Source organism: Ursus arctos, unplaced genomic scaffold (genome assembly GCF_023065955.2).
Source record: "Ursus arctos isolate Adak ecotype North America unplaced genomic scaffold, UrsArc2.0 scaffold_14, whole genome shotgun sequence".
Lineage (NCBI taxonomy): Eukaryota > Metazoa > Chordata > Mammalia > Carnivora > Ursidae > Ursus > Ursus arctos.
Window position 1 is genome coordinate 10,269,876 of NW_026622808.1, and position 26,659 is coordinate 10,296,534.

At 44.9% G+C, this 26,659-nt stretch overlaps 1 long non-coding RNA gene across 1 annotated transcript in view; it reads left to right on the plus strand.

The window, feature by feature from the left end:
* The window catches only part of LOC130543577 (uncharacterized), an 88,952-nt gene that overhangs the window by 57,376 nt on the left and 4,917 nt on the right, over window positions 1-26,659 (plus strand). The window lies entirely within an intron of this gene.

Sequence of the window (26,659 nt, forward strand, 5' to 3'; positions counted from 1 at the left end):
AAAGTTTCACATAATAAAATTTTTTAAACAGTTAAAAGTCCTCATTAATACCAGTATTTTATAGAATCCATTTTCACTTACATTTACTCATATCTTTACAGTTTTCTATGTTCTTTATTCATTGTTGAAATTCTGACTTTCCATCTAGGGCCATTTTCTTTTTCCCTAACTAAAGGGTGTCATTTAGGGTCTTCATTATCCAACTTACAGTATGTCATGAGTCTGCTAACTTAGTTTAAATTTTAAAAAAAGAATCTTCATTATTGAGGGATTGCTAGTGGGAAAATGGAGGCAATGTTGAAGCGTATTTGCTCGGGTCCTAGAAGGTCTCATTTGTTCTGCTTGCAACAGCAACATCTGAGAAGTGGACTGTAAGTCCAACTACTGCTACTCTGTAAGAAATCTGGGTTTTTTAAAAAACTATTTGTACTAAGAAGTGGACAAATGGTATAATAATTCCTGTTTGCTCATGATTCAACTTTGATAATTACCAATTTATAGCCAATTTGTTTCCATCAGTACTCCTACCCACTTCCCACCCACCTGTTTTATTTTAAAGCAAACGGAAGACACCACATTATTTCATAGATAAATATTTCAGTATTTGAACCTAAGAGATAAGGGATTTCTCTTAAAAGAAACGTAACTGTAATACTAGTATTGCTTCTAAAAATTAACAATAATTTATTCATATTATCAAATATCTAGTCAGCGTTCAAATTTCCAATTGCCTCATAAATGATTTTTTAAGCTGGAATAAGACACTCACGTTGCTCGTAGTTTTTATATTTGTTCGATTGTTTTGGTCTACGTGTTCCTCTCCTGTTTCCTCTTTCTTCCAATTTATTTGTGGCAGAAACCAAGTGTTTTTCTCGTGGTGCTTTCCCCAGACTGCCTTCTCGTAACGCATCGAACGTGTTCTGTGACTACACGTAAGAACTTCTCTTTGTCTTGTATGTTCTGCATTTCAGTGTGGTGTGTCTACGTGTGGATTTCTTGTATACTTTCAAAACCTTTCTGCCAGGGAGTTTCTGGGATTTTTGAATGTCTAGATCCGTATCTTTCTTCAGTTCTGAATATTCTCATCCATCATGTCCCCAGACTATTTCCTGCCCTGTGGATCTGAAACTAAAACACACACACACACACACACACACACACACACACACACAAAACCCAACTGCTTCTTGTACAGAGGAACTGAGAAATATATTTGCTTTGAAATTAATTTATTTTCTTTTAGCATGGAATCTTGCCAGGAAGAGAGAGACATGTTTTTCAACGTTCTTAGAAGAGACACTCGTAACTGTAGATCGTATTTTTCCTTAAGTCGAAAGGTGGGAGGGTGGGGTGGGGAGTGTCTGTGTTTTTAAGAAAAGCGGAGCCTCGCGTGGATGTGTCTGGAGTCATGGAAGCTTGACTACCCTCCCTTCTCCTACAACGGGTCCTTGAGAGCTTGTCTGGAGGTTCTGGGACGGGACCACAGCCACCTGTATACCCTTATCAGACAGACAGTCCTCCTCTATCATGGCAGGTGTCCTCCTCACTGAGCGTGGAAGGGGGCACCATCCAGCCGGCCACATCGGCCCAGTCAACCCTGGTGATCAATGTGGATCAGATTGCCCTCACATCCAAAGTTGGGGTTTTTTTCAAACAAAGAATCACCTTATTAATACAAACACACATAAACTATAAACCACCAAGAAATTTAAATATAAGTCATAGCTTGACAGAACGCTTGAAGATGCATGGCGTCTTCACGGGCAAGGGCCCCCCCTCGCCCCGCCCCGCCTGTAACAGTTTCCAAATTCTCTCTCCTCCTTGAGGACCGTGAGAGGCACTCCCTTCAAGGTGAAGTGAGTGATCTTGTGCTTTTCAGACAGGTCAAAACTCTCACGATGTAAAGGATTTCTCTTGGGATAGGTGTCGTGCGAGGCAGGAGCCAAGCCTCCCAGATGCTAAAATGGCAAAGAGCACTAACAAAGAGACTTTTTTTTTTTTTAAAATAACTTTAAAAAGTTATTTATTTATTCATTCGACAGAGATAGAGACAGCCAGCGAGAGAGGGAACACAAGCAGGGGGAGTGGGAGAGGAAGAAGCAGGCTCATAGCAGAGGAGCCTGATGTGGGGCTCGATCCCACAACGCCGGGATCACACTCTGAGCCGAAGGCAGACGCTTAACCGCTGTGCCACCCAGGCGCCCCTAACAAAGAGACTTTTAACAGAAATCGCATCGTCTGCAACATGACGAATTCTTACAGCGACTCTTATAAGAACGGTGATGAGAGCTACTGGACCAAGTTCAAACTGCATGATTATCACATATTTTATAATATAGTTTGGAGCGATCTAGCTAGCAGAGGGAAAGGCAGGCCTTCTCTAGAGGAAGACAGCTGGGTCTCTGCAATTTTTATACACCTTTTCCAGCATTCAGTCAAAAAGCACTAGTCAAGCAAAGAGACAAGACCATAGACAAAAGTGCAAAAGAAAGAAAGTCAAAGGAAAAGAATCGTGAATGATAAAAGATTAAAGTTAACAAAACAAAAGTCTGTGAAATAACAGATTAATGCAGGAATGGAGGTAAAGATTAGGAAAACAAGCAAAATGATTTAAAAATGTCACCACAGGACTGTAGTCGATAAAAATAAATCTAATTGGAACTATAGTGCCAAGCATCTCAGTAGCCCAGATAAGGTCTCAGTCAGTGGATTCACACCAGAAAAAAACCAGCAGAAAACTGGGTGAATAAACCAGAGACAGGTCCAGAGACAATAGCCACCTAGAAGTAGAGAAAGAATTAAAAACAGAAAACAAAGGGCGTAAGTATGCTGAGCGCAGAGAGTCTGGCATGTGGACTTCGAGCAGAAAAGAGAATTATACAGAAGGACAAGATTTTTTCTTTTTCTTTCTTTTTTTTAAAGATTTTATTTATTTATTCGACAGAGAGAGACAGCCAGCGAGAGAGGGAACACAAGCAGGGGGAGTGGGAGAGGAAGAAGCAGGCTCACAGGGAGGAGCCTGATGTGGGGCTCGATCCCAGAACGCGGGGATCACGCCCTGAGCCGAAGGCAGACGCTTAACCGCTGTGCCACCCAGGCGCCCCTGACAAGATTTTTTCAAAACTGATTAAAGACATCGGCCCACAGATCTAAGAGCCTCTGTGAGTCCCAGAGGGGTCGGTGCAAAGGGGACTCGTCCAAGCATATGACAGGGAAAACACTGGAAAACAGAGACAAATAAAAGCAAAGGGGAAGAGACACACAGCCAAAGTGGTGATCGTGGGGCCGTTTCCTCCGTTTCTCAGCAGACGTGACAGAAACCAGGAGGCGGCAGGGGGCACCTCTAAATTCTCAAAGGAAATAACTCCCACCTCTAAGTCTATACTGAGGAACAATATCCTTCCGAAACAAATACAAAGGAATTTTCAGACACCCAAAACCAGAGCTCCTCGCTACGGTGTCTACTTAAAAACAAACACAAGAGGGAGCTTTTCAGGCAGAAAAGAAAGTTTCCAAATAGAAACGCAGAAATACGGGAAGAGAGTGTGTACGTCGCACACATGCTTACACACACACACACACACACACAATGGAATATTTCTCAGCCATGAGACAGAATGGAATCTTGCTCTTTGTGACAATGTGGATGGTCCTAGAAGACATTACGTTAAGTGAAATAGTCCTAAATTTAAAAAAACCCACAAACGGGGCAGCTGGGTGGCTCAGTCAGTTAAGCATCTGCCTTTGGCTCAGGTCATGATCCCAGAGTCCTGGGATCGGGTCTTGCATTGGGCTCCCTGCTCAGGAGAGAGCCTGCTTCTCCCTCTCTCTCTGCCCAGCCCCTTGTTCTCTCTCTCTCTCTCACTCACTCTCTCTCTCTCTATCCAAAGAAATAAATAAAATCTTTAAGAAAAAAAACTGAACTCAGAAACAAAGAGTAGAATGGTGGTTACCAGGGGTTTTGAGGTGGGGGAAGTGGGGAGAGGTTGGTCCAAAAGGACATACTTCCAGATAGAAGATGAGTAAGTTCTGGGTCTCAATGCAGTGTCGTGATTACAGATAACAGTACTGTCCTGTTTACTGGAAAGTTGATCTTAAATGATCTCATGACAAACGCAGAAACGCTGGTCGTGTGACGTGATGCCGGTGGTAGTTCACACTTCTAGCCGTAACTTGTTCCAGTGACCTGAACGGAATTGGACATTTTCACTTCCAAATCCGGCATCGGTGGTTCTCCTGGGGCAGACTGAATAGAGATGCTGAAAGAATCAGAGGTTTTCATCTCTAAAGGACATCTCTGGGGTCAGGAGTCCCAGTGACGTCTTCGGCAGAGAAGCGACGCAGCCAGGCTAGTTGGTCTAAACGGTACCATTCTGGCTGCTGCATTGAGAATACACCGCAGACGTGCTGGAGTTGGCAGGAGTTGGTGTCTTTGCTTGAAAACAACAAATGCTAGCTGGGGTAGGAATTAGGAGCGAAGAGCACGTTGCAAACCACAGACCCTCAGGAAGTACGGGCTGTTTGGATTTAGGCACCTGCTGATGAAGCAGATGACAGTGCAGTTCTCATTAATATGTTAACGACTTGAGATCCTCGAAGCTCTTGGGATCTGGCGACAAAGTGACGAAGCTCCTACTGCATTAGCCGGAAGCAAGGACTTCAGAAGGCCCGAGGGACTGTGTGGAACCAGGCTATATCTTCTACAGAGCAGCATGAAAAGTACCGGGGATTCCAGAACAGTAGGGCGCAGGCACTGTTTCTGATGCCCGTGGAAAACTGGAAAAGAACGTCAAGTTCAGATCCTTAATTTATTGCTTCAAGGCGACTACAACTCAGAAACTTTCTACGGCCGTGTCAAGGAGTCTCTCACCTCTTGTGGCCACCTGCACGCAAAAAGGAAACTCCGTGCGATTGTGTGAACTGAAGAAAGCCGCGGGTGAGACGTGGCTGGGACTCGGCTCGTTCGAATGGGATAACAGTGAGCGTTTGCAAGCCGCGGGTATGCCCAGACCCTTCTAACAGGCTCCGGACTTGGCCTCCCTAGAGCAGACCCAATCGTGGTTGTGTTTTCTGCTCGAATACTAGAATGCTGAGACAGAGGTGTTTACTCAAACAAACATTTACCAAGTGGTAGAAATACAGAGATTTACTGTGTCGGCAGTGACGTCACCAGGGGAATGTTAGCAAAGACATTTGATAGTGAACTTACTCAGTAGAGCCTGCAAAGTGGGTCTCCCCAAGTGTGGGGGACCAGGAGCGTCTCTGTCCTGCGGTTCTGGAGTAGCCCGGAGCCTGGTGGCACATTTAAGAAGCCACGAGCCAGGCTCCAAATGCCTCGCTTCTCTTGCTCAGTCCTCTGTTATCGAAGGTTCTTACATAATAGAATGTTTGTACCAAAACTGTTATACGTCATTGCATATGTCTTAGTTAGACAGTTGGGCTGTTGCCTGGAAAAGAAAGTTTATAGGAATGTTATCTTCTGACTCTCCCCATTAGGTGAAATTGCATAGTTAAGTGGATAGCCAAGAAACCCTGTCATGCTCCTGGCGTCCGTCCCGTCAGAGATCCTGAAGAAGCTATTCCTCCCTGGCTTAGAGGTGCGGTTCCTGCCTCACCAGAGGAAGGCTCCATGCAAGAAAAAAATAATAGCCATTTCCCTCAGACCCACTCCCCATCCCATCACAAGCTGGGAATCATGGTGGGGGCCCCGCGGTCCGGGGTATACGGTGTAAAATCAGATTCTGGAAGAGAAACTTTACATGCTGACAGGATTTCAGAGTTTGCACATTTCTGTCAGGAATCCTCGAGAGTGCTTATGGAAATGGATTTTTGAGGATAATCAATCAACAGAAGAGGAACGTTATTTTGCACGAGGCTGAATCTATCGATGTGCGTGGACTTACAGGGATTCTGCATTTGCCCATCTCGGTGTGATCCTCGCCCTTGGCTCTGTTGGATGACACGCTGTCAGATCAGTCTGGATGACGCAAAGGAAGTTCAGACGCTATAAAACCCTCGATAAATCGCGGAAGGACTTCAAAGATCTTGGGGCACCTGGGGGGCTCAGTCAGTTGGGCATCTGCCTTCAGCTCAGGTCACGATCCCAGAGTCCTGGGATCGAGTCCCGCATCGGGCTCCCCGCTCAGCGGAGAGTCTGCTTCTCCCTCTGCCCGCTGCTCCCCCAGCTTGTGCTCTCTCTCGTTCTCTCCCTCTCAAATAAATAAATAAAATCCTTAAAAAAGATAAGATCTGGTACATAAAAATGCTGGGTTAGATCCATCACAGATGTCCTACCCACCCACACGTTATGTCCCCTGGGAGGACCCAGAAGATTCTCCCTCACCAGAGTTGAAGAGGTAGTATCCTGTAAGTGAGATTTACTGGGTGTCCGATAAAAACAACTACTATATTTTCACACACACATACACACACATAAAAGGGGGAGTGTCTGTGCCTATGAGTTTTAATGCAAGACAAGTTTCCAGATAAAGTAAGATGACTAATTACCTCAATTTCGCACTAGTCCGAGGAGCCACGCCAAGTAGAGATTCTATAAAGGACGTTTAAGTGACCATCATAACACAACACAATTCATGATTATAAGTACTTGTCAGAGAGGTGGTAACGGCCAGTGTCAGTGACCTTACTGCCTGTGTGCTCTTCTAGGATTTTTATGGTTTCAGGTCTCCCATTTAGGTCCTTAATCCATTTTAAGTTTATTTTGGTGTGCGGTCTGAGAAAATGCTCCAGTCTCATTCTTCTGCATGGAGCTGTCCAGTTTTCCCAGCACCGTCTATTGAAGAGACTGTCTTTTCCCCATTGTATATTCTTGCCTCCTTTGTCAGAGATTAATTGACCATATAATTGCGGGTTTAGTTCTGGGCTTTTTCTATTTTGTTCCATTGATCGATGTGGCTGTTTTTGTGACAGTACCATAGTGTTTTGGTGATCACAGCTTTGTAGGGTAAGTTGGTGTTTGGGATTGGGATACCTCCAGTTTTGTTTTTCCTTTTCAAGGATGCTTTGGATATTTGGGGTCTTTCGTGGTTCCATAAACATTTTAGGATAGTTTGTTCTAGTTCTGTGAAAAATGCTGTTGGTATTTTGATAGGGATTGCATTAAATCTGCTATTCCTTTGGGCAGTATGGACATTTTAACAATATTTGTTCTTCCAGTCCATGAGCATGGACTGTCTTTCCATTTGTTTGTGTCATCTTCAGTTTCTTTAAATAATGTTTCATAGTTTTCAGAGTACAGGTCTTTCACCTCCTTGATTAAGTTTATTCCTTTGTATTTTATTCTTTTTGGTGCAATTGTAAGTGGGATTATTTTCTTAATTTCTGTTTCTGCTACTTCATTATTAGTGTATAGAAACACAACAAATTTCTGTGTATTCCTTTTGTACCCTGGCACCTTACTGAATTCATTGATCAGTTCTGGTAGCTTTTTGGTGGAGTCTTTAGGGTTTTCTATATATAGTATCATGTCATCTGCAAATAATGAAAGTTTTACTTCTTCCTTACCAATTTGGATGTCTTTTATTCCTTTTTCTTGTCTGATTGCTGTGGCGAGGACTTCCAGTACTATATTGAGTAAAAGTGGTGACAGTGGACATACTTGTCTTGTTCCTGACCTTAGGGGAGAAGCTCTGTTTTTCACCACTGAATATGATATTAGCTGTGGGTTTTCATATACGGCCTTTTTTATGCTGAGGTATGTTCTTTCTAAACCTACTTTGTTGAGCATTTTTTGTGGGTGTTTTGTTTGTTTATTTGTTTTGGTGACAATTTCAAATATAATTTTAAGACACCACATTTTTCCACTTACAATACAGTACTTATAAAATGTAATGTTATTTCGTTTCTCTGTACATAGATTCCATATTCAAGGATCAAAAATGCCCAGTTATTTGCCATATAGCAGCTCAGCTTTAGAAAAATTTCGTGGGATTTACGACAACTTTGAGTCCTGTGATGTTTTGTGGAACCATGCTAAATCTATGCTCAGGTTGGCTTCATGAACCTCTTCAGCAGCGGGGCCGGAGGAAGCACCACCAGGTGGAGGAGCCCCCCCGTGAGGGGAGCCCTCAGACACTCCTCCCCGCACCTCTCCACTCTGGGAGTGATGGAGCCGTAGCCTTTCTCCAGTGCTTCCTGCTGATACTCACATTCTTCCTGCTCTGCAGTCGGCTTAATTTGGATTTGTTTTCCTCCAGATTTTTATTTAAATTCTAGGTAGTTAACATCTAGCGTGGTACTGGTTTCAGGAGCACAGTCTAGTGACTCATCACTTCCTACAACACCCAGTTGTGGAGCATTCTCATCATGAACGGTTGATGTGCTTTGTCAAATGCTTTTTTTGCATCTGTTGAAATGATCATACTGTTCTTATCCCTTCTTTATTAATGTGATGTATCACATTGATTGATTTGTGAATATCGAACCACCCTTGCATTCCAGGAATAAATCCCACTTGACTATAGTGAATTTTATATGTATATAATTTTTTTTGGTATTGTTGGATTCGGTTTGCTAATATTATGCCAGTACTTTTTTTTTTTTTTTTGACAGAGAGAGAACAAGCAGGGCGAGCAGGAGAGAGAGAAGAAGGCTCCCCACTGAGCATGGAGCCCAATGCGGGGCTGAATCCCAGGACCCCGGGATCATGACCTGAGCCGAAGGCAGACGCTTCACCAGTGGAGCCACCCAGGCGCCCCTATATCAGTACTTTTTAAAGAGCATACAGCTTAAAGGCACCTGGGTGGCTCAGTCTTTTGAGCGGCTGGCTCTTGATTTTGGCTCAGGTCATGATCTCAGGGTCCTGGGATGGAGCCCCAAGTTGGACTTCATGCTTAGCGAGGAGTCTGCATGAGATTCTTTCCCACTCCCTCTGCTCCTTCCCCCTGTCCATGTGTGTTCTCTCTCGAATAAATAAATCTTTAAAAAAAATAAAGAACATACAACTTCATCAAACATATTTTTTCATCATCAGAAGGACTAGAGTGTCCATTGGAATCCCAGAATTATCATCAATACTCCATCATTCATCTCTCAATTAATGTAGGTTTTCACACAGGGAAAAAACATCTCTTATATGAACAATGGAAGAAATTATTGAATCGAGATGAGTGACTTTGGGAATTTATATGATCTCTTTTCTTCCAAGGATAAGAAGGGAAAAGTGTATACATTCAGAAAACACAACTCAGCCCTGAGCTTCAGCTGACCTTCACCCTAAGACGATGGCAGTGTCCTGTTGTTGAGAGCAGGAAACTTTCTTTTTCTCCAAGAAAAAAAAAATCCGCTTGCCTCCACTCACAGACACATTTCAGCTGTATTCATGAATAGATGCCCAGTGCCATCTAGCAAAGATGCATAAGATAACAAACAGAAAAGAAAAAAAAAACCCAGCAGAAAACAAAAATAATCTTCTTGCTTTCCAAGGTGTGGCAGAAACCACTCAGAAAACTGTGGCGCAAAGAAACGGCTCCTGGCATTGGTGTGCCACAAGAGGAAAGAGATTTGTTAGCCAAAGTAGTGCTTGAAAATCGCATGGCTTTGGACCGTGTTCTTACAAAACAGGGCGGAGTGAGTGCTTGCTGACACCATCTGCTGTGTTTATATTAACAGTTCTGCAGAAGTGAAAACTCGTTTAGATAAAATCGGAGAGCAGGCCACTTGGCGGCAGTGGATTTCCCCGGAGATGCTGCAGGGGTGGACCAGTTTATGGGATTGTTTTCCAGGATTCTTCAAGGGATTAGATCAATGTCACAGGGAATACTAAGATTTGGGTGATCTATCTTCTGCATCTCTTTAATTGGATATGTAAGTTTTTAAAAATGTGTTTTCCCGTGCTGCCCCAGAAGAACCAAAGAGGGAGCTAATGTTTTGGTCATGCAGACCGTGCATGTCAAGCCAAGTGCTAGGGAATATTTTCCACAAAGTGCAAAGTTGTTTCATTCCCCAAATCCCCAACACTGTGCCCCTTTCCAGCAGGAAGTAGCAGAACGGTGGTCACCCAGGGCCTCAAGATTGAGGAATGCTAGGGGGACGGGACCCCACACTTGGGAGAACAAATGCGTGGCGCCAGGAAACTGGCGAACCTGACTGCCCTCCACGCCTGTTTCACGGAAGTGGACTGACCACCCTGAGAGGAGCTGGGACTGGAGCAAACCCGGAGGGTTTGCTCCAGGTGTGCGGGAGGGACCAGAATGAAGAAAGTCGCCTCCGTGACGACACACCAAGGCCCCCCCGCCGGTCATGCTAGCGCTACTGTCTTCTGCAGGTAATAGGACGTGTGGACAAGCGTGGACAAGCATGGGCAAGAGTGGACAAGCGTGGACAAGAGTGGACAAGTGTGGACAAGCATGGGCAAGAGTGGACAAGCGTGGACAAGGGTGGACAGCATGCCCCTGGGTGGCGCCTTTGCACACGCAGGAATGTCTTTCCCCCACCTCTCTTTGCCAAGCTCCAGCCACCTACATCCACCTCCGGAGACCCCCTAATTCCCCGCAGAATCCCCCGAACCCTCTGCCAGGCCCTCCTCACGCAAACTCCTCCTGCCTCCGTGCTCGCAGGCCTGCAGCGAAGCCCACTTTCTCTGCACACATCCGGGCGCCATGGGCTCTGTGCAGCGGGCAGCGCACCCGGGATCCCAGGCCTCCTGTGCCCTTGCCAGACGCCCCCCACAGCCCCAGACCACAGCCTGGCACCTGCCGCTCCCGCATCTCCCCGCCACCCTGCAAGGGTCCCCGCCATGCTCATGCCTCCAGCTGCACGCGCTAAGACCAGACGGTGTTGTCCCACTGCCTGCTGACCACAGTTCAGCTTTGACCAGGAAATAATACCCCCCCCCTCCCCGAAGCTGCAAACACCAAGGCCCTTGACGTATGGAGTAAAGCTTCCAGCTTACCTGGAGCTCCCATCCAGGACTGCTCCTTGAGAGAGAAATAAAGGTCTGTTTCCTGGAGCTATGGATCTGTCAGGCCGTGTAACCCGCCCTAATCAACACTCCTGGCTCTATCGATGTTCTCACACGGTTAGCTCTTTAGAAGCGTTGTTCCCCGCTGGGTAGACAGAGGGCAGAGTCACGCGGGCCTCTCCAGGACCCCACAGAGGCCATTCCCGCATGGGCTCAGGTTGCTTTCACACGTGCCCCGGAGATGGCGCAGCTCAAACGGCCAGCCTCTGTTTCTCACCGTTCTGAAGGCTGGTAGGTCCCAGGGTTCGCAGGTCTGGTGTCTGGCAGGAACCCTCTTCCGGGCCATGGGACGGTCATGTCTCCGTGATATCTGCCCGTGCAGGAGGGCAGAGGGGCGCAGCAGGCCCTCCCTTGCTGCTTATAAGGACACTCGCTAATCCCATGGACGATCCCCCAGCCCCACACCCTACACACCTCCAAAACACCCCACCCTAAATAAACACTCTGTCACTGAGGACGAAGGTTTCAGCATGTGAATTCGGGGGGACACAAACCTTCAGTCCAAAACAGACGCTCATCTTACATCCCTTTCACTGGCAGCAGCGTGGGCACAGGCTTGAATCCACCACTTTCTGCTCAGTTCAGCTAAACCACATCAGGGCACCATTTGGCAATTTTTTTTAAAGGTTGTATAATTTATTTATTTGACAGAGAGAGAGAGAGCACAAGCAGGGGGAGCTGCAGGCAGAGGCAGAGAGAGAAGCACACTCCCCGCTGAGCAGGGAGCCCAATGCGGGGCTCGATCCCAGGACCCTGGGATCATGACCTGAGCCAAGGGCAGAGGCTTCACCGACTGAGCCCCCCAGGCTTGTGATCCATTTGCTAATTGAAATGAAGCGAGACTTCCATGTTCTTTGCTTAAATAAGAAATCAAGAAGAGTCATTATTTTACTTTTCTTTATGCATGGGGAAGAAAGGAAAGCCAGACTGATCCTTTTCTGGATGAAGATATAAAATGTGTAGGTATTTCTAATCTGATACAAAACAAGGGTGTTAATTTAAATACTACTGTCAGAGAAAAACGCTATCGATATAATCATTCTTATTGAAAAAAAATTCTTAGCGGTTCAGGGTTATTTTCACAGGAGACAGTGTCACAAGAAATATTTTCCACAGAATTCTCAGAAAACATAGCAACACCCTGCCTGGAAAAAAAAAAGGGTGAAACTTCTCTGAAAAAGACAACATGAACCAGATAACAACTTTTAATATACAACATCCCACATTCATTTAAAAAATTGTTAGGCATACCATAAGTTCAGAATCCAAGGAGATAAGTAGCTAATCGAATTAGGCTCATAAGTGATTCAGGCAAAAAAAAAAAAGTCAGCAAATAGGAACATTAAAATAACTACAATTAATCTATTCAAGAAAACACAGAGAATGGAATGAAAAGCTGGTCAGTGTCAGCAAGGAATTTGAGCCCATTAAAAAAAAAAAAGAATTATGGGCGTTCTAGAATTGAAAGAGACAAGACTGAGAATTAGAGTTCAGAGGACGAGGACAAGCACAGATTTGTCATAGCAGAGGACAGTGTTTGCTAACCACACACGTGGTTGTGTCCCCGGCGTAAGGAAGAGATTGAGTTATCTTGGATCCTTCTGCACAGAACCACACACTGTCCCCCGCCCCCCATGCCTCCCCTGTTGCCACGTCAGATCTTCAGGTTAAATCAGTATATTCAGTGTTTGTATTCTTGGGATTATTCTTGTAAAGGCTATCACAGCTGAGACACACGGTTTGCTAGGATTGCATGTTTTCCTTTTCTTAAGATTGTATTTATTTATTTATTTAAAGAGAGAGAGCGCACGTGAGCAGGGGGAGGGGCGGAGAGAGAGGGAGAATCTCAAGCAGACCCCCCTCCCCGCTGAGTGCGGAGCCTGATGTGGGGCTCGATCCCATCTGAGCCGAAATCCAGAGTCGGATGCTTCACTGACTGAGCCAGGTGCCCTGCGGTTTTTTCTTATAGAAAAATGTTTTCCAGGAGTTAAAAATTGCCCCAATTTTTTATCACCTTAGTTTCCTATATTCTTCTCAATTAATCTCCAAAGTCTCAGTAAGATTATAAATCTCTTCCCAGTACTTTCAGACACATGAGGGAAGCTGGCAGTTTGTTTTCTGGCTGGAATCCTTTCTGTAGGAGGCTCTGTGTGCCTCCTGTGGCCGGGACTCACATCCCGCTGGACCAGCCACACAGCTGCCATCTGTGAATTCTTCACTGTCATCTGGGGAGTTCACGTCCTCTCTCCTCCGAAAGCTCTCGGGCTCCCCAGCTCACTCTTCCACCCAACAAATACCGAGCACATCGTCTGTGCCGAGCACCGTTACAAGCTCTGAGGACGAGTGACACACTCAGCTAATCTGACACATGGAACAGATCATTTTCTAACAACTCCCCCGCCTAGGAGATAAAATTTCCAGTAAAATCATGTTCTAATAAACAGCGGTCATTGTTTTTATAGCTGTTTTAGCTTTAAGGCAATTAGCAAAAGAGAACAAGTTTTCATTTTAAAGATGATTTTCAAATTCTGTCAAATATGTCATGTATGAACTAAAATTTTTCTTGCCAAAAATGTATGATGTGTGTTACACTTCACGGTTCAGATGTATAGGTTGTAAACACAGCAAGAGCCCCAAATTTGGACAAGCGTTCCCACCACACTGTCCTTGGCACAGCACTACTGAGGATACATCAGTGAACAAAACATGATGAAGGAAAACTTTCAGCCTCATAGACCTCGGAGATTATAGTGCAAGGAGACAGACCCTAGGAAATAAATAAGTAACATGCACAATATGCCAGAAAGTACCAAGTGCTATGGAGGAACAGAGGAGCAGGTGGGAGGGAGTGGTGGAGGAGGGTTACAATGTTACGTAGATGTCAGGGAAGGCTGAGAAGGGGAGGTTTAAGAAAAACCCTTAAGGAGGTGTGAGCTGTCGATACATCTAGAGGGAGAGCATTCCATGTTGAGGGACCGGCAAGTGAAGTAAGAGACCCTAAAGTGGGAGCATACCCAGAATGTTTGAGGAAGAGAAAAGAAGGCTGTGTAGCTAGAGCCTAGTGAGCAGGGGAGCGAAAGGCAGAGCGTGAGTTCAGAGAGGAAATGATGTGCCATGAGCTCCTGAATAAGACGGAAGGCTCCGGGCACTGACTGAGATGTGGGAGAGGAATCACAAGACAGACTAGGGGTTTAACAGCAGCGCTGGCAGCTCCGTCGAGGGTGAAGAAAGACAAGAGTTGAAGTCAGAGCTTCTCGGGGGCCCTCGAAACGATCCAGGCAGAGCTCCAGCCTCGCACAGAGGTGGCGGCCGGGAGGGCGTGAACACCTGCAGACAGACGGGGGCTGTATGTCGAAGGAAGAGCCGCCGGGACTTGCTGACCGATCGCATAGGGGATGGGAGAGAAAGGGAGGAGCCAAGGGGTGTTCGTGGGAGACGTGAGGGCCAGGGCTGCCATCCGCTGAGCCGGGGACAGAGCAGAAGTGAGCTGGGGGGGACGAGCAGAGGTTTGCTCGCGCACGCGAGGTCTCAGGTGCCTGTTACGTCGCTAGTGATGCTATTTTACGGGAAGTCACGTCTCCTGATTTGGAGCCCAGGGGTGGGGGCCACGCTAAAGCTGCATCTCTGGGAGTCCCAGTAGACAGATGGTATTTTCACGTGTGCGTCCACGAGATCACAAGGGTGTGAAAGGGAGGAGGTCCAACCCTTGAGCTGTGGCGCTCGTGGTAAAGGCTTCATGCGTCAGCCCCACGCCCCGGCAGGGCTGAGGGCGGCCAGCTCAGTCCCTCCCTTTAAACTGCCTCCTGCAGGGTAAGGCCTCCCCCACACGGAGCGGCCTAAGCCGCATCGAACCCGTGCCCAGTGTGGGAGGGCAACCACCAAGCCCCTTTGCGTGAGTCCGGGCAACCTCGGAGGGCCCGCCAGCCCCACAGCTCCCTGCGCATCGCATCGGCGCGTGTCTTCCTTGCGTGGCCATCCTGGTCCCCTCACGGCCTCACAGGGACCGCACTCAAGAGCACGCCCTCTCCCTCACGCCTGCGTCCCAGGGACCCGAGCTCAGCCGGTACTCCAGCTCCAGAATGAGAGACAGGTGGCTGTTCGCAAAGGAGGCCAACGAGCGGTGGCCAGCTGGCTAGGAAGGAACGAGTATGGTTTCCTGCAGGAGCCCTTCCAGAGAGCGGGGCACTAAGGTGCAGGCTGGAGGTTCTGGGAGAGGCTTGCCAAGGGGCAGGCCTCCCCCGTGCTGCCAGTCTGCTGTGTCCTTTGGAGAACCCGGCTGTCCTTACTTGCATGTCTTTTCTCAAGATTGTCCAACTCATCGGATAGGAATTTCCAGGGAAGGAAGCTGTTGGCCACCAGCATTTGGTGTGGGAAGGGAATGGGGACCTCACGGATCATTCTCTAGATTTTCACTAACCCCCCTGTTCTTGGACTGCATCTCCCCCATCCTCAGCTGTGCATAGGCGTCCTTGACCTTGAGTCCACAGCCCAATCTCTCTAGAGAGTGAGCCTCCGGTCTCCTGCGCGCCCGAGGGAGGGGCAGCGAGGGGGCCCTGTGGGTGGGTGGAGGGCTGCCTGCAACTAGCAGCCAACACGGTCTGAGCTCTGTTCATGTCCTCTGAGCCCCTCTGAGCTCATCTGTTTTGTTTTTTTTTATTAAAACAATTCGAAGTGCACACAGTGAACTAGTTAAATTGGGAAGATTTTCTTTGCCTAATTCTTGCCTATTTTGTGTAGATGATTGTGCAGGATATTTAATAATGCATGAGATTCTCTGCACTCTGACACCCACCCATGCCTTTCAGACACTTCCCTCTCCTTCGTCTTTCCTTTCTGTTCTGTTCCTAGTCAGTGCCCTGTTCTGGTTCCCCCTTCTGGCCCATGCTTTAAAATATGGGTGTTTTCACAGCACTAGCAACAGCAGCTCAGTTATGGAAACAGCCCAAGTGTCCATGGACTGATGAGTAGATAACAAAGATGTGGTCTACATACACCAGGCGACATTACTCAGCCGTCAGAAAGGATAAAATCTTGCCATTTGCAATGACATGGATAGAACTAGAGGGTATTATGCTGAGCGAAATAAGTCAGAGAAAGACAAATACCATATGATCTCACTCATGTGTGGAGTTTAAGAAACAACAGCAAAAAAATGAGCAAAGGAACAAGAAGAGAGAGAAATAAAGAAACAGACTCTTAACTCTAGTGAACTAACTGAGGGTCACCAGGGGAGGAGGATGGGGGATGGGTGAAGCAGGCCATGGGGGTGGAGGCTCTCACCTGTCGTGATGAGCACCAGGTGACGTGTGGAAGTGTTGAATCGCTACATTACACACCTGAAACTAATATTACACAGTATGTTACCAGAATTAAAATTAAATTAAAGAAAGAAAATAAGTAAAAGAAAAGGAAAGAGAAAAGGGAAGGAAAGGGAGGGGAGGGGAAGAGAGGAGAGAAAAGGAAAAAGAAAACCTGGGTGTTCCTTGGACTTTCACATCCTCTCGTTCTGTATACGTCCGCTCTGCAATCTCCTCCCAGGGCTTTGAAGGCATGAAGACCTCCCTGGGTCTAAACCCCCGTTTTCAACACAGATTAAAACACATTTCACGACCCGCTCAAAGAACCTGTCTTCCTTTGTAGCTCCTGAGCTGGGGTCAAAAAAAAAAAAAAAAGCATAGAGATCCTGTGGGGCGAAGAATCAGACAGTTAGCTGAACGCATATTACCGGGTCCCATCGTAGAGGACTGAGGAGGAAAAGAGCATTGGGACGGGTTATCCAGGGAAATTATAACACTTGGAGAAGCCCCAAACCTCCGCAGAAGCATCTCCCACTGGCATGAGAGAACAGATTTATTATTTTTATTTTTTTAATAATATTTTAAAATTATGTTAGTCACCATCCCTAGTTTTTGATGTAAAGTTCCATGATTCATTACTTGCGTGTAACACCCAGTGCGCCAAGAAGATGTGGTCCGTTTACACAATGGAATATTACTCAGCCATCAAAAAGAACGATTTCTCAACATTTGAGAGAACGGATTTAAACCAAAAACACGTACCCGCCGTCGTACATATCTAATCTCTGTGTGACAGCTGGGTTTTTGCTTGGGGGGAACGTTCCTAGAACTTGATTTTCTGACTCTCCCCGTTAGGTGAAATTCCCGAGTTAAGCGGGCATCCAAGAAAGGGAGTCATGCTCCTGGCAGCCCGTTAGAGATGGGCCTCCCTCACCCTCCGGTCCTGGAGAGGCCGCCCCTTCCTAGCTCAGGCCCACACTTGCCGCCTCACCAGAGGAAGACCCCCGTGCGAGAGAAGCAAACGATGCCCCCCCCCAGGACCCCCTCCTCACCTGAGCCAGCAGTGGGAATGGGGCCCCCAGCCTTCGGTGGCACGCACACTCACGCACAGCACACGAGTAAGTGTACGATACATGCAAATGTGGAATCAGGTTCCGAAAGAGAAAGCTGGCATATCAGACCGATTCAAGATCTTTTGTTTAGTAATGGCAACACGATTCCAAGGACTCTTCTGGGAAGTGGATTTTGAGGACAGTTCACCAAGGAAAAGGGAATATGATTTGCCACTGGCCTGAAATTGGACTCGCCGGAGATCGTGAGTTGGACATACTGTTCTGCGCGTCTGGGTGTGTTTCCAGCAGTTTGCCAGATTCGGCGGTAAGTCGCCCGGGGCAGTTCTGGTTGATATAAAAGGAAGTCTAAATGCCACAAAACCCTGGATTTTGCACAGGAGGAAACTCTAAGACTTGGACACAGAAAAACACTGGATTCGTCCTGTCGTATATGCCCCACCCACTGGCACACTCTCCCTTGAGAGGGCCCAGAAGTTTCTCCCCTCGCGGAGAGGAGAAGCACGTCAGCATAAGTGACACCAGTTCTTTTCAATGAGTTTTACTGGCTTTGCTAAAATAAATAAATAAATAAAAATCAATGTTGCTCAAAAGGACATGTGGGGGTTGTCCAATAAACATGTGCTTTATTTCCTCTGTTCTGTGATTTTTCATTTTAATAGTAGCCTTCATATGAAGTAAAATTATTCATTCGATTACTCCCACTTTAGAGTAAGGTCTCATAAACAACGAAGAATTTCAGAAAGTACATTTAAGAGGACAGGATCACCATTGAAATAAGCATTTATCAGAAAGATTACACCATCTTTGGGGCGCCCGGGCGGCTCAGTTGGTGAAGCGTCTGCCTTCGGCTCAGGTCATGATCCCGGGGTCCTGGGATCGAGTCCTGCATCGGGCTCCTTGCTCAACAGGGAGTCTGCTTCTCCCTCTCCCACCACCACCCCCCCGCTTGTGCTCTCTCTCTCTCTCATGAATAAGTAAAATCTTTTGAAAAAGAAAATTAAAAATATAAATACCATATGATCCAATAATTCCACTCCTGGGCATTTGCGCAAAGGAAATAAAAACACTACTTCAGAAAGATGTGTGCACCCGACGGTCATTGAAGCATTCGTTACGATAGCCCAGGTTTGGACGCAGCCCAAGTGTCCACCAGTAGACAAATGGATAAGGAGGGTGTGTTATATATGTGATGGAACGTTACTCAGCATCGGAAAGGGTGAGCTCGTGCCATTCGGGACAACCTGGCTGGAGCTAGAGGGTGTTATGCCACGTGAAGTAAGTCAGACTGACAGAGTCAAATACCGTATGCTTTCGCTCACATATGGACTCTAAGAAAACAAATGAGTAACTTCAGCTTTTTAGCAGAATCCAACCTATAAATACAGAGGACACACTGAGGGTTGCCGAGGACAGTGGGGTGGGGGTGGGTAAAATGGGTGAAAGGGAGTGGCAGGGCCAGGCCCCCCGTTACGGAGTGAGTTACAAGAATAAAAGGCCCAGGGTAAGGCACAGAGTCAGTGATGCTGTCATAGCGTTGTGTGGTGACAGGTGTGCCTTGTGGTGAGCAGAGCGTAACATGTAGAGACGTCGAATCACCATGTTATACACCCCAGAGTAAGGTAACACTATGTGTCCACTATAGGCAAATTTTAAAAATAAGTAAATAAATACATAAATAAAAATCTCAATATAAAGTGTTCTTCAAGGCTTTTTACAACTGCTGATAGCTGGTGTGATATAAACTCACATATTTTTTCATTAGCTAACAACTCAGCAGGGATGAGTAAAATTTTCCTTTTACTCATCCAGAAACTTAACAGAAAGAATGAATTTTAACAAGAATGCTGGTTAAAATTTTATTAATTACAATTGTTCTGCACAGTTAACATGTGGACTTTATTTTTCCTTCTCAGTGGGAAATATTTATCTCTTAACTAATAGTCTGTCATTTCATTAACATATTTTTTCCCTTAAAAATATGCTTTTACAACATGTAAACCGTAAGACTCTGTCCCTTTGAGACTAATGTAACCAACATGTGCAATGTATTTGTGGAAGGGTTAGAAATATAATTAATAACAGTGCTCTCGTTTCAAAGACTGGGAAGTTTTAAGATGTCATTTTTTTCCTGACATACCCCTTCCAGCCTAAAGAGAAACTTCCTTAAAAGACTGTCATATTTAAAACATTGTCAATTTTGGCTTTATTTCTACAACCTGGCCATTCTTTGGGATTTCTTATTTTAGGTTTTTATAAGCACTTACTAATTTCTCATAATTAAAGTGGAAACTCTTTAATTGTAAGAATCTTATTATCTTTATTTTCTAATACCTCTAATTAAAGATGCTCTCTGAAGGAAATTAGTTTTTTGGTTTTTCACAGAGTCTATATAGTACTGATCCTTGGGGAATTGACAACTCCAGCAAACTTACTGTTTTCTCATCAGAAAATCTGGAGTCTCCACTAGACTCTTCGCATTTTCTTGGAATTTTCACTCCTTAGTCCTCAATTTATGTGGATTTTGACTCAAGGATATATCTTGAGTCATAATATCTCATATTCAAACAATGTGGAAAATAATCACTCTCGCAGCAAGTGCAGAGTATATGGAATCTCTTATTTCAAGGAAAGAAAGGGGTGAAAATATATGCATTCAGAATAGAAAGCACAACCCTGACCCAAACTTCACCTCCGTTTATACTCTAGAATGCAGCAATGTTGAGAGCAGGCAATTTCTTCAGGTTACTCCTTTCCCTCTTGGGGACCACGTGCTCTACACTTGGTCCAGCAGGATTTCAGGAAAACTCACTCAGTGGAGTCTTCATGCCCCCAAACAAAGGAAGCCCAACTTTTGGAGCTAGAAACATTCTTTCCAAAAAGGGCGATTCGGCCTCTGAGCTCTGCTACTGGAGTCAAACTTCACCTGTATTCCATGGACACATACCCAATGCCTCTGTCAAAAAAATGTCAGAAACAATGACCCATAACAGTCCTAATTCTTTCACTTCCCAATGTGTGGCGGAGACTGCTACCTGTCCTGCAATGTCCACTCTAGCCTTACTCCATACAACTCAAAGTACAGCCTACTCCTGGCTAGCCAACCATCCCAAGTTCCCAGCCTCCTCTGCGGCTCGGTGTGGTCACATGACAGTCCACTCCCACGAAATGCAAGCAGGTGGGATGTCCGCCATTACCGGGGCAACACCTCAAGACTGGACTCTTTCTCTTCAATATTCTCTTCTTTTCCTTCCCACTTTATTGAGGCATTACTGACAAATAAAAATTGTATATATTTAAGGCATACAATTTGATGTTTTGATATATGTACACATTGTAAGATGATTCCACAATTGAGCAATTAACATATCCATCCCCTCCTAGTTACCTGTTTTTGTTTTATTTTTTCCCATTAGAAATGTGTGGGGTTTTTTTTTTATAAGATTTAATTTATTTTTTTGTGAGAGAGAGAAGAGGGAACACGAGTGGTGGGGGAGGGGGGCAAGGGGCTGAAGGAGAGAGACAAGCAGACGCCACGCTGAGCAGGGAGCCCTACGGGATGCGGGAGTCGATCCCAGGACCCTGAGATCATGACCTCAGCTGAAGACAGACACTCAACCAACTGAGCCACCTGGGCAAAATTAGTTTTTTAAGTTAGGTTTTGTTTTAATTCCAGTGCAGTTAACATACAGTGTGACATTCGTTTCAAGCGTACAATATAGTGATTCAACACTTCCATACAACACCTGGTGCTCATCACAGCTGCCCTCCTTTATCCCCATCACCTGTTTAACCCATCCCCGACCCCCTCCCCTCTGGTGACCATCAGTTTCTTCTCTGTAGTTAAGACTCTGGTTCTTGGTTTGCCTCTCTCTTTCTTTTTTTCCCCTTTGCTCATATGGTATTTGTCTTTCTCTGACTGACTTTCTCACCTAGAATTATGCTCTCCAGCTCCATCCATGCCATTGCAAGTGGCAAGATTTCATTTTTCATGGCTGAATAATATTCCATTATATATGTATGCCACATCTTTTTCATCCATTCACTAGTTGATGAACACTTGGGCTGTTTCCATAATTTGCGTATTGCAGATAATGCCACAGTGAACATAGGGGTAAATATATCCCTTTGAATTACTGTTTTTATATTTCTTGGGTAGATACCCAATAGTATAATTACTAGACAGTAGGGTAGTTCTATTTTTAACTTTTTGAGGAACCTCCATACTGTTTCCGCAGCGGCTGTACCAGTTTGCATTCCCACCAACCGTACATGAGGGTTTCTTTCTCTCCACATCCTTGCCAACACCTGTTGTTTCTTCTGGTTTTGATTTTAGCCATTCTGACCAGTGTGGGGTGATGTCTTGTAGTTTTGATATGCACTTCCCTGATGATGAATGATGTTGAGCATCTTTTCATGTGTCTGTTGGCCACCTGGATGTCTTCTTTGGAAAAATATCTGTTCGTGTCTTCTGCCCACTTTTAACTGGATTATTTGTTTAGGGGCTGTTGAGTTGTATGAGTTCTTCATAGATTTTAGATATTAGCCCTTCATTATCTATGTTATTTGCAAATATCTTCTCCCATCCCATAGGCTGCCTTTTAGTTTCGTTGGCATTTCCTTTGCTGAGCAGAAGCTTTTTATTTTGATGTGGTCCCAATAGTTTATTTTTGCTTTTATTTCCCTTGCCTCAGGAGACTTACCGAGAAAAATGTTGATATGGCCAATGACAGGCAGTTACCTTCTTTTCAAATGAGAACAATTAAGATCTACTCTTAGTAACTTTCAAGTATAAGATACAGCGTTATTAACTGTAGTCACCATGCTGTCATGGTCTCTTCCTCATTCCTACCGGTTACAAACCAACCTCAAACCCACAGAGGAGTATAATGACCTATGGGATGGAAGAAAAACAAGTTGAAGGCTCTGGAATTGAGGTGTAGTGCCCCTAACTGACTCAAAATGCCAGCCTGATGGGTACAGTGAGGAGAAACGTGGTCCTGTCTTAGCTGCTGCATATTTGGGGTCTCTTCGTTGTAACAGTATATCTACCCTAATACGCAATGTCCCCATCGATTTTCTAAGCAGGACAGCTCTTTAGTATTGTCCTTGCTGGTTAGGGACAGGTTGGTAGAAGCAGGGAGACTCCCCACATCACAGCACCACTGGTTTATTTAGAAAAGACAAAATTTTTAAAAATTTTTGCTTCAATAAAAAATCTAGAAGAATTATTACTTTATATTTATGCATGGGGGAGAAGGAGGAAGTGCCAATGATCCTTTCGGCATAAACAAAGGAAATTCACAAGCATTTATACTTTTTGAAAAACAAAAATGTCCATTTAAATTTTTTGTCAGAACAACACATTATTAATTAAAATCAGCCGATCAGAATTATAGACTTCCTAGAGGTGAAGGAATACTTCCTTAGGTAGCAAAAATGTCTAAGTTCTGGTGAATTACAAGACTACTTAATTGAGAAGAATATCTGTACGAATAGTTTTACCAGGCAGAATGCCACCTACTTTTCTCTGCAGCTGCAGGAGAAGAAGCAACATTTTCTCTTATCGTGCAGAGATTTCTTGTACCAGTGGTTAGAAGAGCCTAGAGTTTCAAGGCCAAGCATTGAAATTCCATTAGTAAATCTGGCCTAGGATGCCCAGAATTTACAGTGGGGAAAAGAAGACAGAATAGGGTCATTAGCAAATGGAATACAAAGCATGTAATATTTTACATCCATAACCATAACTGACGTAGAGTTGCTACAGTAAAGTGGATTTGAAAGGATTACATATAAACTGATTATAAAGAGTATATGGAAGAGAAGGCCCATAAGAATTTCCAAAGACATTTTGAAAAAAAAAGTATATCAAAATATAGGATAAAACCATTATATGTAAGAAATCTAGAATGGTATTGGCACAATAAGAAGAAGACAGATCAGCAAAACAGAACAGAACAGAAAAAAAACAAAAATATATAGAGAGAAGCCTAGACTATGATGGAGAAACTTCAAGTTTATGGAGAAAGGATGAGCCATGTAATAAGAGGACTCGGGATTGTTCAGTACCCAATATTTTCTTAAGGTTAGATCCCTACCTCACACCATACCCCAAAATAAACTCCATGCAAATAAAAAATAAAGCATGAAAGCAAACTATAAATTATTAGAAGAAAACATAAAAAGTACCACTTGTATACTTCCAGGTACTGGGAAGGACTTTCCAACTACAATAAAACAAACATACTGTCGACATTTTTCTTGGTTCAGAAAGGTAGGGAAATCCTGAAGTACTGTTGTGGAAGCTGACATGTGTATGAGTCGAGTAAGCAAACAACCAAGGAGACTTTTCATGGACCAAATGGCTATTCTAGAGCTGGAACCTAGATGTTAAGCCTAGGGCTCCATACTAGACCGGGGCATTGAGCTGGTCTCTCAGAGGGCAAAAGTGGTCTCAGGTGAGCAGCATCCATCCCCTCGGACTCCGGACATAAGAAAACTGCAAATTATCTGTAGGGAAGAGCAACCCTGGTTTAGGCCCTTGGAGCTAATTCCCACCAGGTAAAAGAGTTCATAATCAGAAATCATCTAACCCAAAAGGAACAAAAAGCACTATGAGTGAACACCAGCGGATAGAACGACTGCATATTTAGCCAGGGATTTCAGATATTGGATTTCTCCAATACAGAATACAAATTAACTATTGGTAAATGTATAAAAAAAATAAAATAAAAGATGGAATAAAAAAAATAAGCAAAAGACTATGAAAAAATCCCAGGACGTCTCAAGAAGAGCTCAATAAAACTAAGGATCCTCATAGTCAGATTATGGAAAGAGTAATAGAAACAAAAGCTTAAAAGCACTCAGAGAGGGGGCGCCTGGGTGGCTCAGTCATTAAGCGTCTGCCTTCGGCTCAGGGCGTGATCTCGGGGTCCTGGGATCGAGCCCCGCATCAGGCTCCCTGCTCAGTGTGGAGTCTGCTTCTCCCTCTCCCTCTGCCCCTACCCCTGCTTGTGCACCCTCTCACTCTCTCTCTCTCTCTGGCTCTCTCTCTCAAATAAATAACTAAAAAAAATCTTAAGAAAAGAAAAGGAAAAAACATGTTGGCGAGGGTGTGGAGGAATTGGAACGGTCATACCTTGCTGGTGGTGTGCAATCTACATGGCCATCGTGGCAAACATTCCGGCAGCTCTGCAAAAAATTAAACATGGAATTACCATATGGACCAGAAAGGTGCGCCTAAATGTCACTGTGTCACTGTGACCTTACTTTTTATTCTGTGACTTCACTGAAATTTAAGGGGCGTTAGAGAACATCCAGACCATGTGCCATGGTTTTCTCCCCACAAGCCTGTCTGTAAAAACCCTGTGTCAGGGGCACCTGCATGCAACTCTTGATCTTGGGGCCACGAATTCAAGCCCCACGTGGGGCTTACTTAAATAAAAACAGTAAAAGGATTCATTTCCAAAAAGCAATGGGATTTGAAGTTTTCTCTGTCAGGGAGTGAGGGGAAAACCAGCAAAATGAAAGTATCTGACAAGGAACCCATAATGAGAGTGAAGGGGGTGGCTCCCAAAGAGAGAGGGTGTGGTCCCCAAGGAGAAGGGGGTGTCCCCCAAGGAGAGGGGGGTGCCTCTGTGTTTGACTTCCAAGAGCCCGTCCTATCATTACTTAAAATCTTTCAGTAGCTGTTTCCTAAAGGTCAAGCCTAATTTCCTGGCACCGTGTTCATGAGACCACCCTTCCCAGCGCCTCTCTTCCAGCCCCCACTGCTCCCGCTGCCCCACTCCCCAGCCTCCCCAGCGGCATTATTTCTGCTGCCGAGACCGTGCCACATGCTCTCGCCAGATCCCCGTACTGAACTCTACCCCACCTCTCAATGTATATTTCCTATTCTTGCTTAAAGCATCAGACCAAGCATCACCCATAGGTCTTTTGCCAAATTAAACAATCCGAGGCAAGAAGCAACTTTGTTCATCTTGGAAAGGAAATGGTTTGGGCTGGTGTGTACCGTGAATTTCTGCTTTAAAATATCCACAAAATGAAGTAATTTCAATACCCACAGACGGTCATATTAAGAAATGAAACTTCTAAGTTTATTTTTCCAAAATTTTCATCAGATACGGAAGTTGGATTTTATTGATTCCTTTGTTGTCACTCGTTAAAATAAGGAAGTTTTTTTGTTTTTGTTTTTGTTTTTCAAGATTTTATTGCTGGGGCAGCTGGGTGGCTCAGTTGGTTAAGTATCTGCCTTTGGCTCTGGTCATGATCCCAGGGTCCGGGATCGAGTCCCGCATCAGGCTCCCTGCTCAGTGGTGAGCCTGTTTCTCCTTCCCCCTCTGCTGCTCCCCCTGCTTGTGCTCTCTCTTGCTTTTTCTCCTGTTCTCTGTCAAATAAATAAATAAAATCTTTTTTTTAGAATTATTTTTAGGGGCGCCTGGGTGGCTCAGTCTTAAAGTTAAGCGTCTGCCTTCGGCTCAGGCCGTGATCCCAGAGTCCTGGGATCGAACCCCACATCAGGCTCCTCTGCTGGGAGCCTGCTTCTTCCTCTCCCACTCCCCCTGCTTGTGTTCCCTCTCTCGCTGGCTGTCTATCTCTGTCAAATAAATAAATAAAAAATCTTTAAAAAAATTCTATAATACAAAGTCAATGTGTTGCATAGAAAATTTGTATTGTATCACTATGGAGTAAACTTGTTGATACATTGATTGACACATTTTTGTCCCCAGTTATTGGAATGTGTTGTCACATTTATAAATATTGAAATAACCTTAAAAGGTGAGGCATCCAATAACATTATTTTACTTAATGGTAGAGTTAATAGTATCTAGATTGTAGGAGAAGACAATCTACAAGTTGTTTACTGTCACTTAAGAACTAGAAATCCACTTCCAATAGGAATTTTGATCTTTAAAGAGCAAGGTTGGGTGAAGAGGGAACATTACTGCACTGGAGATTAAACCCAAAGTTCGAAAAGGTGCAATGGCAAGTACTCACCTAATGAGAGGAAGGACGCATTTTAGACTGGAGTGTAGGATGAGCTTTGTTTTTATTTTATTTTATTTAGGATTTTATTTGTTTATTTGAGATAGAGCAAGAGAGAGAGAGAGATCATGACCAGGGGGAAAGGGAAGAGGGAGAAGCAGACTCCCCATTGAGTAGGGAGCCGGATGTGGGACTCGATTCCAGGACCCTGGGATCAAGACTTGAGCTGAAGGCAGACGCTTCACCGACTGAGCCACCAGGCGCTCGTAAGCTTTGCTTTTAGTTTGAAAATGGTTTTGGAGGTTTTGCTAAGTGTCAGTCCAAAA